The sequence below is a fragment of the Cervus elaphus genome, chromosome 21 (assembly GCF_910594005.1).
Source record: "Cervus elaphus chromosome 21, mCerEla1.1, whole genome shotgun sequence".
Classification (NCBI taxonomy): Eukaryota; Metazoa; Chordata; class Mammalia; order Artiodactyla; family Cervidae; genus Cervus; species Cervus elaphus.
Window position 1 is genome coordinate 15,347,650 of NC_057835.1, and position 5,544 is coordinate 15,353,193.

Here is a 5,544-nt window from a genome sequence, read left to right on the forward strand (position 1 = left end):
GCTGGCTGGCTAACACGCAGCACCTGTTCAGGAACTCAGCCATTTGCCACTGAGGACGCATCAGTTCATGAGCAGAAGAGATGATTTTGTGACTTTACTGTGTTTTTGGTTTTATTTTCCTCCTCTCTTGAAATTTTTGGCTTGGTCCAGTACTGAATCTAGAGAGTTGAATCTGAAGGTCCCTGGCATATAATTCAGGGGAAAACTTCAAGAACTTTCTGTGAACTGTTCTTAATTTCCTAATATCTGTATTATTAATATAAATTACAATCCTTTTATTGTCTCAATTTTTAAAAAGCCCTACTCTCCATGTTGTATATTCGAGATATTTATTTTCATTTATTCTAAGCAGATGCATTTCTATTGTTTTAAAAAAACTTTTTCTTGCTCAATAGTAGAAGACCATATTGGGTTTTTAGTTAGGGGGGATGTATTGGATAAACAATATTTAAAAATAGGGTGCAAGATAACTGAATCGTTTTGCTATATCCCCAAAACTAACGCAACATTGTTAATTAACTACAATATAAAATTAAAAAAGAAAAAATACATATATAATCAATCATTCATATGACCAAAATATGTTTCTTATATATATATTTGGTCATCACTCACAGTTCCTGTGTTCAGACTTCCCTGGTGGCTCAGACGGTAAAGCGTCTGCCTACAATGCGGGAGACCCAGGTTCAATCCCTGGGTTGGGAAGATCTCCTGGAGAAGGAAATGGCAACCCACTAAAGTACCCTTGCCTGGAAAATCCCATGGACGGAGGAACCTGGTAGGCTAGAGTCCATGGGGTTGCAAAGAGCTGGACCCGACTGAGTGACTTCACTTTCGCTTTCACAGCTCCTGGCCCTCAAAACCCTTGGAATTTCCTGCTAAGTGAAATGAAAATATCTTTTGTTACTGGGTGTCTTGTCCTTGGTTGCTTGAAAACTTCAGAGCCATAAAGGTGAAGCGGGTGTCTTAATATTCATGACAATCTCTTTTCCACCATAGTTGGGTTTCTGTTAACAGGTGACTTTTGGAAAGCACTTAAGGATGGGAGCTGGTTGCCAGAGGAAGCAGCTGTGAACGGGGCGGGGGTGTGGTCAGGCTGCTCAACATGGCTGTCCTCTTGCTCTCTGTACACCTCCTGCTCACCCAATCCCTGCTTTACCTACACCCTACTCACATGACTATCCAACCCTCTTAATCACAGGGCTTCATCAGTAACTACCTACATGCTTGCCCCCACCCCAGCCACTGGTTTCCCTGGTAACTGATGAGCCAGTCTTAGGTCAGTCCCCTTATGAACAGTAGCCTCCTTCCCCGGAGAAGTGAAGTTTGCGGCCGGATCCTGCCTATTTGCCACATACAGTGGGGTGTCACTCCAGGACTTTGCTTCAGACTTGTAAGCGTACTCTGTTCAATATGTGATTGATGTCTCTGTCGCTGTGTCAGGCCTTTTTCTTTGGTCTCGAGGTTGGACTTGCAAGCCTGCGGGTGCCCCCCAAGGTGGGGGCTGGAGCTTTCAGTCTCATTCCCTCATTTTGGGGGAGGGCAGAGGGGCTAGAGGTTGAATCAATCACCAATAATCAATCAGCTGTCAAACATGACTGTGTAATTAAAGGCTTCCCTGGTGGCTCAGACGGTAAAGAATCTGCCTGCGATGCAGAAGACCCAGACTCCATCCCTGGGTTGGAAAGATTCCCTGGAGAAGGGAATGACTACCCACTCCAGTATTTTTGCCTGGAGAATTCCATGGACAGAGGAGCCTGGCGGGCTACAGTTCATGTGGTCACGAAGAGTCAGACATGACTGAGCAACTAACACTAATGTAAAGAAGCCTCTGTAAAACCCCCAAACAATGGGGTTCAGGGAATTTCCTTTTGGTGAATTTGAGGGGTGGGATGGAGAAGCTCTATACAGTCAGCAAAAACAAGACCGGGAGCTGACTGTGGCTCAGATCATGAACTCCTTATTGCAAATTCAGATTTAAACTGAAGAAAGTAGGGAAAACCACTAGACCATTCAGGTATGACCTAAATCAAATCCCTTGTGACTGTACAGTGGAAGTGAGAAATAGATTTAAGGGGCTAGATCTGATAGACAGAGTGCCTGATGTACTATGGATGGAGGTTTGTGACATTGTACAGGAGACAGGGATCAAGACCTTCCCCATGGAGAAGAAATGCAAAAAGGCAAAATGGTTGTCTGAGGAGGCCTTACAAATAGCTGTGAAATGAAGAGAAGCAAAAAGCAAAGGAGAAAAGGAAAGATATTCTCATTTGAATGCAGAGTTCCAAAGAATAGCCAGGAGAGATAAGAAAGCCTTCCTCAGTGATCAATGCAGAGAAATAGAGGAAAACAACAGAATGGGAAAGAACTAGAGATCTCTTAAAGAAAATTAGAGATACCAAGGGAATATTTCATGCAAAGATGGGTTCGATAAAGGACAGAAATGGAATGGAGCTAACAGAAGCACAAGATATTAAGAAGAGGTGGCAAGAATACACAGAAGAACTATACAAAAAAGATCTTCATGACCCAGATAATCACAATGGTGTGATCACTCACCTAGAGCCAGACATCCTGGAATGTGAAGTCAAATGGGCCTTAGAAAGCATGACTATGAACAAAGCTAGTGAATGTGATGGAATTTCAGTTGAGCTATTTCAAATCCTGAAAGATGATGCTGTGAAAGTGCTGCACTCAATATGCCAGCAAATTTGGAAAACTCAGCAGTGACCACAGGACTGGAAAAGGTCAGTTTTCATTCCAATTCCTAAGAAAGGCAATGCCAAAGAATGCTCAAACTACTGCACAATTGCACTCATCTCACACGCTAGTAAAGTAATGCTCAAAATTCTCCAAGCCAGGCTTCAGCAATACGTGAACCGAGAACTTCCAGATGTTCAAGCTGGTTTTAGAAAACGCAGAGGAACCAGAGATCAAATTGCCAACATCCACTGGATCATTGAAAAAGCAAGAGAGTTCCAGAAAAACATCTGTTTCTGCTTTATTGACTATGCCAAAGCCTTCGACTGTCAATAAACTGTGGAAAATTCTGAAAGAGATAGGAATACCAGACCACCTGACCTGCCTCTTGAGAAACCTGTATGCAGGTCAGGAAGCAACAGTTAGAATTGGACATGGAACAACAGACTGGTTCCAAATTGGGAAAGGAGTACGCCAAGGCTGTATGTTGTCACCCTGCTTATTTAACTTATATGCAGAATACATCATGAGAAACGCTGGGCTGGAACAAGCACAAGCTGGAATCAAGACTGCCGGGAGAAATATCGATAACCTCAGATATGCAGATGACACCACCCTTATGGCAGAAAGTGAAGAGGAACTAAAAAGCCTCTTGATGAAAGTGAAAGAGGAGAGTGAAAAAGTTGGCTTAAAGCTCAACATTCAGAAAACTAAGGTCATGGCATCTGGTCCCATCACCTCATGGGAAATAGATGGGGAAACAATGGAAACAGTGTCAGACTTTATTTTGGGGGGCTCCAAAATCACTGCAGATGGTGACTGCAGCCATGAAATTAAAAGACGCTTACTCCTTGGAAGGAAAGTTATGACCAACCTAGATAGCATATTAAAAAGCAGAGACATTACTTTGCCAACAAAGGTCTGTCTGGTCAAGGCTATGGTTTTTTCAGTGGTCATGTATGGATGTGAGAGTTGGACTTTGAAGAAAGCTGAGCACTGAAAAATTGATGCTTTTGAACTGTGGTGTTGGAGAAGACTCTTGAGATCTCCTTGGACTGCAAGGAGATCCAACCAGTCCATCTTAAAGGAGATCAGTCCTGGGTGTTCACTGGAAGGACTGATGATGAAGCTGAAACTCCAATACTTTGGCCACCTCATGTGAAGAGTTGACTCATTAGAAAAGACCCTGATGCTGGGAGGGGTTGGGGGCAGGGGGAGAAGGGGACGACAGAGGATGAGATGGCTGGATGGCATCACTGACTTGAAGGGCATGAGTTTGAGTAAACTCCAGGAGTTGGTGATGGACAGGCAGGCCTGGCGTGCTGCGATTCATGGGGTCGCAAAGAGTCGGATACGACTGAGCGACTGAACTGAACTGATGCCTGGAGAGGCACGCGTGCTTCATGTCCTTTCCCCACGACCTTGCCCCAGGCATTTCTTCTATCTGGTTGTTCCTGAATTATATTCTTTAATAATAAACCAGAAATCCAGGGAGTAAAATATTTCTGAGTTTTGTGAGCCACTCTAGGAAATTAATTGAGCCTGAGGAGGAGGTGTGGAAACCTCTGATTATAGCCAGTTGGTTATCACCTGGGCTTGTATTGGTGTCTGAAGTGGGTGGGGGGCAGGTTTGTAGGGTTGAACCCTTAAAGTATGGAATCGGATGCTACCTCTGGGTAGAGTGTGTCAGAATTGAGTTGAATTGTAGGACACCCAGTTGGTATCCTGAGAATTGCTGGTGTGGGGAACCCACTCCTACCAATACACATTTTGTAACTGGGCCCAGAAGCCTGAAAGATGGGGTGAAGGGACTCTCCAGGGACTGAAGAGTAGATTTGATAAGACTTTGGAACGCCACACACATTTCTTGTAAGTAAATTTCTTACTAAACAAACCTTTCATAAATAACATCCATTTTGTTGTTGTTGTTCAGTCACTAAGTCATGTCTGACTCTTTGCAACCCCTTGGACTGCAGCACACCAGTTTTCCCTGTCCTTCACTATCTCCCGGAGTTTGCTCAAACTCATGTCCATGGACTCAGTGATGATATCCAACCATCTCATTCTCTGCCACCGCCTTCTCCTCTTGCCCTCAATTTTTCTCAGCATCAGGGTCTTTTCCAATGAGTTGGCTCTTTGCATCAGGTGACCAAAGTATTCAGTCCTTCCAATGAATAGTCAGGATTGATTTCCTTTAGGATTGACTGGTTTGATCTCCATGTGGTCCAAGGGACTCTTGAGTCTTTTCCAACTTCACAATTCAAAAGCATCAATTCTTTGGTGCTTGACCTCCTTGATGGTCCAACTCACATCTGTACATGACTATTGAAAAAAACATAGCTTTATGAAAAGGCAAAAAGAATAACCTCGGAAAAGGGCACGAATCTTAAAAGTATACAGCTTGATGAATTTTCAAAAATAAACACTCCCTGGCACCTAGTACCCAAATCAAGAAACAGCTAATGACCAAACCTCTAGATGACCCCCTCATGTTCTTTTTCCATCATTACCTCCCTGCGAGGGGAACCACTACCCTGATTTCTAGTTGTGGTTGTTTTGAACTTTACTCTTTAGTTTGGTCTCTTTTGCTCAACATTCTGTTTGTGAGAATTAGTCGTATGGTCGTGTGTAGCCATGGTCTGTCCTTCCTCGTCACTGTATGTATATTATTTCATTGTATGAATATAAAAATTCTTCTGAGGATATGTGTTTCCATTGTTTGCTATTATGAATATGTCATGCTACAGACATTCTTGTTCCCCTTCTTTAGGATATTTATGTACTCCTTTTTGTTTTTTTCATTTTAACCTTTTGTGTTGGGGTACAGCCGATTAGCAATGCTGT

General features: G+C 43.2%; 1 non-coding gene across 1 annotated transcript; it reads left to right on the forward strand.

The window, feature by feature from the left end:
* The first annotated feature begins 633 nt into the window (after positions 1-633).
* TRNAC-ACA lies at positions 634-705 on the forward strand. Its single transcript has one exon. It is a non-coding gene; the product is annotated as a tRNA-Cys (tRNA).
* Positions 706-5,544: the final 4,839 nt, after the last annotated feature.